At 34.5% G+C, this 11913-nt stretch overlaps 1 pseudogene; it reads right to left on the bottom strand.

Annotated features, from left to right (window-relative positions):
* Window positions 1-2771: 2771 nt before the first annotated feature.
* On the bottom strand, window positions 2772-11688 carry LOC104243246 (cytochrome P450 71A9-like; annotated as a pseudogene).
* Between the last annotated feature and the right edge of the window lie 225 nt (window positions 11689-11913).

Below are 11913 nucleotides of genomic sequence, written 5' to 3'. Positions count from 1 at the left end.
AAGCATGTTTTTCTTTTAGATAGACTTAATTCATCAAAAATAGAGCTAAAAGACACCAGATCAATCCCTAAAATAGTCTTTCAAGCACAAACATGGACATAATTTGAGATTAATAATTGTAATGCATATTGAGCAACATAGGCTAAACACTTTGAACTTAGAATTCGCCTTTAGCCTTTATTTGCTGCAATATGAACAATTAGCTGTCCAATTTCACATTGCGGGGCATCATTAGGTAAGTTAAGGAAGTAAATATTGTCAAAGGCATAAAAAAATTTGTAACAGATATTAGATCCATTGGAAAGGTATGTTACTAGATATACAGATTGCAATTATAGATAATGCAAATCATGACTCGGTATAAATAAGAAATTTTTAGCTTTTATATATAAAAGTCGAGTCAAATAAACACACACACCCCAATGTAAAAAAACCATTAAGTTGCCTAATTAGCTATTCTAGGTTACTTCAGGTAACAAAAACCATAACTTGCCTCACTTTCCACATTGCCTAATAAGTTTACCCCTTCCAAAAAATTCTCACTCTGAGCTTTCAAAAATAGCGATAATATATAGTTGAGCCTTCTGTAATCGTAATAATATATGAAGTAACTCAAAAGAATAACTTTTAGTAAACAGACTCTTAATATACGATGTAGCTCAAAGTTGCTAAAAATTTACTCCCGGTTATTCATTTTCTTGTATTTCAAAATAACTAGGATTACCCATGCCCAGTGTTTATACCAATTAATTACCATAATGGGACCGCAACGCAAGAAGAAACACATGACTGTAAGGATACATTGCAATTTCAATCCTTCCACAGAATTATAGGTACTTCTTTATCAAGTATTTATATTAGTCATTCTAAGAGGTTAATCAAAATCAGAATCTTAGGGGTATGTGCATGCTTTTGAGTTCTAGAAAATGTTGGCATCTTACAAGAAAATCTTAATCATACAGGAGAAAAGGTAACGCTAAAAAATTTGGTGGAATTGGAGAAAAATTATATCCATGTCAAAAAGTAGTCATTAAATTAAACCAAACGACAGATATGTCCCCTATTTCATTTTTAAAAAAATACAAATCTATATAAAAGACGACAAAAAGTTTTAAAAACACAAATCACCAAGAAACATAAACAACACACTTTTGATTCCATTTTATAATGGATAATATCTTATAGAAGATTAAAAAAAATACATTCCACAAAGATATGACATACCGATATTGTATTAATAACTCCTCGTCAAAACGACTTATCGAGTCCCACAACCTTTTCAAAGGTTCAATTAATCTAATCGTTTGCCCTCTTTTTGTTTTAGGATTAGCCAAATGCAATTTGCGTTGAAATGGACTTATGATTAATTGTATGACGAGTAAATGAATCCATTAAAAGTGTACCAATTAGAATTGAATAACAGTAAAAAGGGTTGAAAACCCATAGAGCCATGAAAAGTGAAAAAAGTTTTCACTGAGGAAAAGTCAAAAACCTCAAACCAAAATCTATCCATCTTATATTTTGCTTATTAGCCACCCCAACATTACCCCACCCTCCCACCGCTAAAATCCTTGAATTTGGATTTAATCATAGTTTAGAAATTAACTTGCGACTTAATGAAGAAAAGCCGAAACCAAAATTGTGGAAGATAAAAACAAAGAAAGGCCAAACTCAAAATTAGATCAGTTGCAGATTTAGTTCGTTGAGAAATCCACGAGATACATAAATATTAATTAAACTGCCTACATATTTTGACTCCGTTTGTATTCTGTGATTGAAACCTCTTTGTTCTGTTTTGTATTTTTTTTATAGGAATATTTAAAATGTGACGGAGAGAGAGACACACCTGCGTCGTCGTCCAGTCAAAGCCACTACAGACGCCACTAGAAGAGAGGAGGAACGTGAGCAGTGAGAGAGAAGAGAGAAGTGTGGGAAAGGAAAAGATAATTAGAAAAATAAGGGTTTGGCCCCGAAATAACTAACTTATCCTACTATGGTAGTCGGTAAATAATATGTGATTATGTTCCGACTACTGTCGTCGAAAATAACATAATATTTAATTAATTCTATTTTAAAATTTTTTGACTATGTTCCGACTATTGTAGTCGGAAAAAAATTAATATTTAATTAATTTTGTTCAAAACATTTCTATTACTATTTCTATGGTGTGTTCTGACTACAGTAGTCGGAAAAATATACGCGCGAAAAATTCCGCAAAACTTCACGACACTAGTAGTCGAAAACTTAGGCGGCAAAATTCTAAAAAAAATAATATAAATACAAATATAAATTTTCCGACTATAGTAGTCGAAAAATTACGACTGAAAAATTGTAGTCGGAACTGGTAGTCGGAAAAAAGCTTTTTTCTAGTAGTAGCAGGAAGACTTATGTCATTAGATGCTCGTTCGGGAAAAAAAATTATTAAGATACAAATTGTTGAAAGTAGAAAAAAAAAAGACAAGGAAGAATCAGTAAGAAATCTTCTTTTTAAATTATACTTATGTAGTTTTTCATTTTTTTCAATGATGATTTTTATTATTAATTAGGTGGAAGATATATTTTAAAGAAGTCGGATAGCATGAAATGATGACTGCATGCATCCATGATAAGAAGTTGATAGCAAGGAAATAAGGTAGGTTCGTCACATAAATTAAGAGGAAAAAAAAAATAAGGCTCATTTTACGGAATATATGATGATTTATATAATAAAGTATTGTTAAACTAACTTACATAAATTAGGAAATAAGGAAAGTTTTGCATAATATTGAAATTCAGAAGTTATAAATATATGTTACAAATGACACTTCAAGCTATATATAGCTATGCTAAAATCTTTTAAAATCTCAACAAGTATAATGAGAAGCTACTAAGCAAAGGGGAGATTTCTTGTGCATGGTAATCCCCAAAGCTTCTTCCATATCAACATCCTTAGCTAGCATCCCTTCAGGAAGTGACCAATTATAATGAAACAATAGATTAGCAAGTGCAAGCTCAACAAGTGGTATTGAAAAATTAATTCCTGGACACCCTCTTCTCCCTGCCCCAAATGGCAACAACTCAAAATTTTTGCCTCTGTAATCAATCTCCTTATCCAAGAATCTCTCTGGCAAGAATGTCAATGGATTTTCCCAGTATTTTGGATCTGTCCCAATTGCTGTCGCGTTGATGAAGACTCTTGTATTTACTGGAATTTCGTATTCCATTATTTTGCAGCTGGCTGTTGTTACTCGAGGGACTAGTAATGGGACTGGTGGGTGTAGTCTAAAGGTTTCTTTGATGACCAATTTCAAGTAATCTAGTTTGCAAAGATCACTTTCTTGGACCTTTTGTTTTCCCTTAGAAACTTCTCTAACTTCCTCTTGAGCTTTTCTCAAGACTCTTGGATTTTTTATGAGTTCTGACATTGCCCATTCTATGGTTGTTGATGATGTATCAGTTCCAGCTATGAATATATCCTGCCACAAGATAACCTTTTCAATATATTTGTAAAACAAAATAACCTTTTCATTGCTAATATGATGTGTTAAACACAATTGCTTGTTCTCAACTTAATTTTCATTATTGTTATCTAAAGACTGGGGCTTCAATTTTAGAACATTATGATTCAACTCTCCTTACTGTTGTATATATTTAATTTGGGGTACATAATTGTGTAAATTGTATACTCCTATGGTATACGTAGAAAATATCGATTTGTAATTTATTTTTTTTAATGGACAAATTTTGTAAATAGGTACAGAAGGCTAATTTTTTTCACCCTGCGTGAATAATTCGGTAAAAGTTAGGTGAGACAATACAGCATGGGAACATACTAAAATTTTAAGTTCAAGTCTCACCGACACTATTTTGATCTTAAAAAGAAGGATTTAAACATGGCGAAACACACAATTCTAACATGTATGATAAATAGATAAACTTGTTTTCTCCATTTATGTCATGTCTTCTATTTGTCTAATTGTCTTTTGTCTCTCTCGGGTTTATCCTTCAATATTTTATTTCCTATTTCACTATTCTATTTCTCTTACTATTTTGCACTATCCGTGAACATGCTCTTATTATTTATTGTTTGCTAAAAGAGAAAATAATGTAGAGTGAAGAAGTAGAAAAATAAAGTACAATAATTAAATTGAGAACAAAATTACCGCAAGAAGGCCCTTAATGTGATCATCTTTGAGAGGAATTTCTTGGCTTGGATCCTTTTGAATTCGAAGCAATACATCAATAACGTCTTCATCATCCCTTTGTTTCATCCAGCTACATGAATTAAGATGATCTTCTATTACTTTGTCATAAAACTTATCCAATCCCCTAAAATTATTTTCCAATCGTTCATCAAACCCATTTATTTTGTTAATCCATGCCATCCGAGGAAAATAATCAGCAACGTTAAACTCACCCAATAATTCTTGTGTCTCATATAGAATTTCATTAAACTTCCTATCCTCATAATCATTTCCTCCTTCAGCACTCCCTTTCCCAAAAGCCACTCGACAAACAACGTTATTTGCCAAGGATAGTGCTAATGTGCTTATGTTAACAGGTGAGCTCAAGGAACTACAGATAATTTGAACCAAGCTACTTACTTCCTCGTCTCGAATTGCCTCGAAACTTTGTACTCTCTTTGTACTTAGCAACTCCAACACTAGAATTTTCCGAGCCTCTCTTCAGTAATTACCTGTTAAAAATATAATTAAATAAATTAAAGTGTACTCTCTCTACTAGACGTTCGAGCTTTAAATGAGGTAGTCAAACTATGTGGTATCAATCTCTCGCTTGTTGAAATATAACGTGCTCTCGTTATAAATATCACAACACACACAAAAGATGTAAGAGAGAGATAAACATAAAACATACTTCCATCAAATAAAAAACTAAACTCTCACAAAACAGCGTTATTACAAGGGAGGCAAAAAACTAAATTCTCACAAAGCATTATTACAAGGGAGGTTTTTATAAGTGTCAAGAGACGCTTCTAGACCACACCTAGTAAATAACTTAATTTCATACACGCTATGAACTTAGCCACGATAACATACAAGTGATTAATATAGAGGAATTTACACAGATTACAACTTTTTTAATACTTATTTATAAAAGTTACAACTGCTTTTAGAAAATTTCACAACATACAATTTATTACAACTTTTTAACTTTTTAGCTAGATTACTAAGTTCATAAACTCCTAAAATTTCTCCCCTAAACTAGGGACACTGGCACAAACAAATTGTTAAGTGGTCAGTTATACATTACCTAATTTTTTAGGCTCCTATAATATCTCAACCACCCCTGTAGATAATACTACACAAGATCATACACTCATGATTAGGGGAGGCAAAAGTGGCCCAAACCCGTTTGACCTGTTTAACCCGCCGTTTAGGTTTTAGTGGGTTGGGCATGAACTACTTTAATGATGGGCTAAGTTTGGGTACAATTCAACTAAACCCATTTATTTTCAGTAGCCCAAATCAACTCATGATTTTAGCCCAAACTGACCCATAAATAGCAATTGCCCTTTAAAAGCTTCTAAGGGCGTGTATATTTTCTTAGAAAATGAGTGATTTATTCACTTAATTTTTCATATTTGGTTGGTGAGAAAAAAAATCGAAAAATATTTTCTAGTTCTTGGTTAGAGTCAAAAATATTTTTTCTACATCATGAAAAGAAAGTACTCTTCTTGTTGAAATAAAAAAAATATATATTTTTCTACAACAGAAAAAGAAAGTATTCATTTTGTAAAAAAGAAAATACTTTTTCTACATCATGAAAAGAAAGTACTCTTTTTGTGGAAATAAAAGAAAATACTTTTTCTACAACAGGAAAAAAAAGTATTCATTTTGTGGAAAAAAAATACTTTCTCTACATCATGAAAAGAAAGTACTCTTTTTGTTGAAATAAAATAAAATATTTTTCTACAACAGGACAAGAAAGTACTCATTTTGTGAAAAAGAAAATATTTTGCATCATGAAAAGAAAGTAATTTTTTGTTGAAATAAGAGAAAATACCTTTTCTATAACATGAAAAGAAAGTACTCATCTTGTGAAAAAAATAATGTTTTATCTATATCATGAAAGAAAGTACGTTTTTGTTGAATAATAGAAAATATTTTTTCTACAACATGAAAAGAAAGTTCTCATTTTGTAAAAAAAAAAATACTTTTTCTATATTATAAAAAGAAAGTACTTTTTTTGTTGAAATGAAAGAAAATACTTTTTCTACAACAGAAAAAGAAAATACTCATTTTGAGAAAAAGAAAATACTTTTTCTACATCATGAAAAGAAAGTACTTTTTTTAAATAAAAGAAAATAATTTTTTCTACAAGAGAAAAAGAAAGTACTTATTTAGAGAAAAAGAAAATACTTTTTTACATCATAAAAAGAAAGTACTCTTTCTGTTGAAATAAAAGAAAATACTTTTCTACTAGGTGAAAAGAAAGTACTCATTTTATGAAAAGAAAGTATTTTTTCTACATCATGAAAAGAAAGTACTTATTTAGTTGAAATGAAAGAAAATACTTTTTCTACATTATAAAAATAAAATATTCATTTTATTGTAATGAAGAGAAAATACTCTATCTACATAAAAAGAAAGTACTCTAAATAATATTTTTATGTAAGGTAGGGGTGGGAATTCGGGAGTGGGGTGGGGGTTGGGGTGGTGGGAGGTGGGTTAGAGGTGGCTGGAAAATTCTAATTATACTATTTTTTTATTATTATTATGATCTTTATTACTCCCGTTATTTCAGTTTATGTGAACCTATTTCCTTTTTGGTCCGTTCCAAAAAGAATAATTATTTTCTAAATTTGGTAACAATTTAGCTTAAATTTACAATTCTACCCTTAATGAGAAGTTTTTATAACCACACAAATACTCTGGGCCCTTTTTTGACTTGTTTAGGACCACAAATTCTAAAAGTCTTTATTTTTTCTTAAATTTCGTACCCAATCAAATATGTTCACATAAATTGGAACAAAGGGAGTATAGCATAATAAGATAGAATTATCAGATAATGTTCTAAATATAAGTTGAGTAAAGAAATTAATAGTCATGAATTGGCATTTAGCCTAATACATAAGACAACTTTTATATATGTTTGTTTAGAAGTTGAGAATATTACAAAGATTTGGGTAAATTTGGGGGTTGGATTACAACTCATCGCTTCGGTAAAGGTTCAGTGGCGGGGCCAGCCGGTCGAGGAGGTGACCTGGGAGACCGAGAACCCTCATCTTTTCACTACTTTAGGTATGTCTTTATGCTTGTTCGAGGACGAACGAATGTTTAAGTGTAGGAGGATGTGACGACCCGACCGGTCGTCTTCAGAATTTACACCCCAATCCCCTAATAACTACTTTCCCCAAGTTTTATTTCTGCTAATTTGATTTGCTGAGATGTTCGGTTTTGAGTTTCGGAGAGTTTTTGGACACTTAGTCCCTAAATGAGAGCTTAAGTGTTAGAAAATTGACCGTAGTTGGAATAATATGAAGACGGACTCAGAATGGAAACCCAATGGTTCTGTTAGCTTTGCTGGGTGGTTTCGGGCTTAGGGGCGTGTTCGGATTGTGTTTTGGAGATTCGTAGCTAATTTAGGCTTGAAATGTCGAAGGTTTAATTTTTGGAGTTTCCGGTCCGATAGTAAGATTTTGATCCGAGGGTCGGAATGGAATTCCAGAAGTTGGAGTAGCTCCGTAGGGTTGAATGTGGCGTGTGTGCAAAATTACAGGTCATTCGGATGAGGTTTGATAGATTTTTTGATCGAAAGCGTATTTTGAGAAATTTGGAGTTCTTAGGATTAAATCCTTGGTTAATTCGAGGTTTCGATGTTGTTTTAGGTGTTTTAAGGATTGATACAAGTTTGGATAGTGGTTTGTAACTTGTTGGTACCTTTGGTTGAGGTCCCGGGGGCCCCGGGATGATTTCGGATAGTTGACGAAAGGATTTTTAAAGTTAAGAGGTTGCAGGTTCAGCTAGTATCTGTCATAACCGCACCTGCGGTTTGGGTTCCGCAGGTGCGGAGCCACAGAAGCAGCATTGTAACCGTAGAAGCAAAAATAAGGAGGAGCAGCAGAGGCCGCAGATGCGGAAGTATTTACGCACCTGAGTAACCGCAGATGCGATGAGAAGGTCGCAGGTGCGGAATTGGGGATTTAAATGAGCTGTCGCAGATGCGACTTGTTTTCCGCAAAAGCGGGACCGCATCGCAAATGAGGAAATCGCTGGGCTGAACATATAAATTCTTGCCTTCACGAATTTTGGCCATTTTTCATCTTTTTCAAAATAGGAAGAAGCTTAAGGAGCACTTTTCAAGAAAGATTTTCATAGGAGTTCATTGGGGTAAGGTATTTGGTCCCTACCCGTTATTATAGTGATTGTTATTATCCTAAGCATGAAAATTAAGGAAAACTCAGTGGCAAGTTGAGGTTTAGGGCTTGACTAATTAGGAACCTTTAAGTGGTGATTTGAGGGACCATTTGGAGTCCGATTTTGGTACTTTTGGTATGCATGAGCTCATGAGAGTATGAGGTTTCTGAAAATACAAATTTTACCCGATTCCGAGACGTGGACCCGAGGGGAGTTTTGGTCATTTTACATAATTTCGAGTATTAGCTTAGAATTTAATTGTAGAATCAGTTACTTGAAGTGTTATTTGCATTATGAAATTGAATTGAATAGATTTGGGCCATTTGAAGTTGAGTACTCGTGGCATGAGCGTTGTTTCGGATTGATTTTTGAGCCGGTTCGAGGTAAGTGGCTTGTCTAACCTTGTGTGGGGACCTTTTCCTTAGGATTGGTACATTTGGTAATTGAAATGCCTTATACGTAAGGTGACGAGTGGGAACTTGTGCTAATTGTTGGAAATCTGGTTTTCTTTAAGTAATTACTAGTATGTTTCCTTTCCTGTTTCTATTACTTGCACTGTTAAACCTGTTGTTAGCTTAGGAAAACATGTCTAAGTGACTTAATTGCTTTATTTATTCAACCTGCCTTACTTGAATTCTGTGCAACATGCTAGGCTAGAATCACTTGTTGCCTTAATACGAAGTCTTGCCATTTCTGTATATTTTCCTATTGTTGCTGTGTATTTATTTTGGGACTACGGATGTGGGATTCCGGTAGCTCCCCCTTGTCTGTTTATTTTGGGACTACGGATGTGGGATTCCGGTAGCTCCCCCTTATCTGTTTATTTTGGGACTACGGATGTGGGATTCCGGTAGAGCCCCCTACACAATTATATGGAACTACGGGAATGCACCCGGTAGATTCCCCCAGTACTGGGTATTTACATTTGGGACTACGGAACGGGATTTCGGTAGATTCCCGCGCACTATGAGTTGGACTATGGGACGGAACCCGGGAGATCCACTGGATATGTACATATGGGACTACAGGACGGTATCCTGGGAGATCCCCGATTGTTATTATTGGTGTTGAGCTGTATTTCCTTTCCATATTTACCTCGTTCCGCATAGTTGTTGCTGTCCTGTACATCCTGTGTTATTTTACTGCCAAACTTATTATTACTGTTCTGTCATATACTATTGATCTTTATATTTTATTTAACCTCAGTAGGGCTCTGACCTTCCTCGTCACTACCCAACCGAGGTTAGGCTTGGCACTTATTGAGTACCGCTGTAGTGTACTCATGCTTCTCATGTGCATGTTTTTCATGTGCAGATCCAGGTACCGCTACTCAGGCCTACCATCCTTGAGGGAGGCAACTGCTCTAGAGACTTCGAGGTACATCTGTCGCGTCCGCAGATCGAGAAATCCCTTTTCTATTCCATCTGTTAAACCTTGCCCTTCTGTATTTTCTTTGTTGTTAGATATTCTGGAGTTAGACCGTTAGATATTCCAAAGGCTTGTGTTTCCGTGAGTTTCCGAATTTTGGGATAGTGTACTTGGTTTTGAAAATGTTGTGTTGTATATGTCGAGCGACATTATAACTATTGTTTCCATTCAGTTATTTTGGTTTTGACTATTTCTTTCGCAACTTTCCTTTATGTTCCACATTTGTTAGGCTTACCTAGTCGTAGAGACTAGGTGCCATCACGACAGTTCACGGAGGGCGAACTGGGGTCGTGACAGTTTGGCTAATTAATTTAAAAAGCACTTTTGAGCAGTAATTAGTGTTTGGCCAAGCTGTTGAAAACTGCTTCTAAGTGTATTTTCTCAAAAGTGCTTCTAAAAAAGTGCTTTTGGAGAGAAGCTACATTTTTCTGTTTCTCAAAAACTGTTTCTGCTTCTCCTCAAAAGCATTTTTTTCCCTTCTAAAAGCTTGGCCAAACACCTCAATTTTTGGCCAAAAGTGCTTTTAGCCAAAAAAAAAGGGAATTCAAAAATATCCAGATTTAAAAATGGTCGTTCAAAAATTGCCCAGTTTCAAAAGTAATCGAAATTTAACCACTTTTATGTAAAGATAAATCTGAGTGAAAACACTGCTCAAAATCTGGAAAATACGCCCGTATATTATACTGGAGTTCCAGCATAAGTATACTTGAACTCCAGCATATTATACTGGAGTTCCAGGATAAGTATGCTCGAACTCCAGCATAATATGATGGAGTTCCAGCATAATATGATGGAGTTCCAGCATAAGTACACTAGAACTCCAGCATAATATACTGGAGTTCCAGCAAGTATACCGGTCCAGCATAATATACTGGAGTTTGGAGCACTGGTGTTCCAGTTTCCAGTATATTATACTGGAGCCAACAAAGTATACAGGTCCAGCATAATATGCTGGAGTTCATACACAAGTGCACCGAACTCCAGTATATTATGCTAGATCGGTCTCTATTGCAGCAAAATAGTGGTTATTTTTCATTGACTTGGTAAACGCTGACTATTTTTGAATGACCAGTCCGAAAACTGGCTATACCGTGCTATTTTTACCAAAAAAATACTTTTGGCCCAAAAATAAGCTTGGCCAAACAGGCTATTAGCCATCTTGACCCAACTCATCTTAACCCAAGTGAATTTTGGGCAGGATTGGACAATGACTTATTTAATGAATCAGCCATCTTGACCAGCCCAAATACAACCAAACAGCCCGATTGCCACCATACAGTCATAATAACTAAAAAGATACATAAATATAGATACTTAACATTTAACTCTACCATTTCTAACAACAGTGTTTAATATAAAAATTGGGTCAGTTATAAGATTCGTTGTCTCATTTGGTACAAAAGAAATTTCAACGTGCTTGATATAAAAACAAGAATCAAATCTGCGTGTGAGAACATATTGAAAATATAATATTCTATCTTACAGCTTACCATAGGGTGCAAATGAAACGTTGTAGCAATTGTAGGAAAGTTTTCTGGCAGCATATAAAGCAGGACGGCCTGAGAAAACAAGGTCGTGAGTTCTAAAGATCTCTCGGGCAATGTCAGCTGAGGAGACAACCACAGTCGGTACAGAACCTAATTGCAAGAAAATGAAATCCCCATATTCATTAGAAAGTTTTTGAAGTGAACGATGAGGTAATTTTCCAATTTGATGAAGGTTTCCTATTATAGGCAGTTTCCTTGGACCTGGAGGGAGCTTTTTTGCTTTGCTTATCCTCATTAGGAACACAAAGAGAAAGAGAGAAGCTAACACCACAAGGAAATTCATTTTTTATTTGGGGTTTGTACGCTGAGGTAACGAGCTTCCTATCATAGACAAGGAATACAACACGTGAAATAATTCCGTGATCGATCCTTAGGGAAAGAAAAGCTGAACTTGGACAGCTGTTGAAAATATTATTTTCTATATATATCCCAAACTGGTTGACCTGTACATGTGAAATAATTCTGAAATAGAAATATAATGGTGTTTAATTTGAACACTTAAATCTTGGTCTTAATGCTGTTCATATTTAGGTGGTCCAGTAACCTACGTCTTCTATTCTTTTGCGTGTCCGTTTCTCGGT

The sequence above is a fragment of the Nicotiana sylvestris genome, chromosome 6, assembly GCF_000393655.2.
Source record: "Nicotiana sylvestris chromosome 6, ASM39365v2, whole genome shotgun sequence".
NCBI classification, from domain to species: Eukaryota; Viridiplantae; Streptophyta; class Magnoliopsida; order Solanales; family Solanaceae; genus Nicotiana; species Nicotiana sylvestris.
This window is presented reverse-complemented; position numbering and strand designations above follow the sequence as displayed.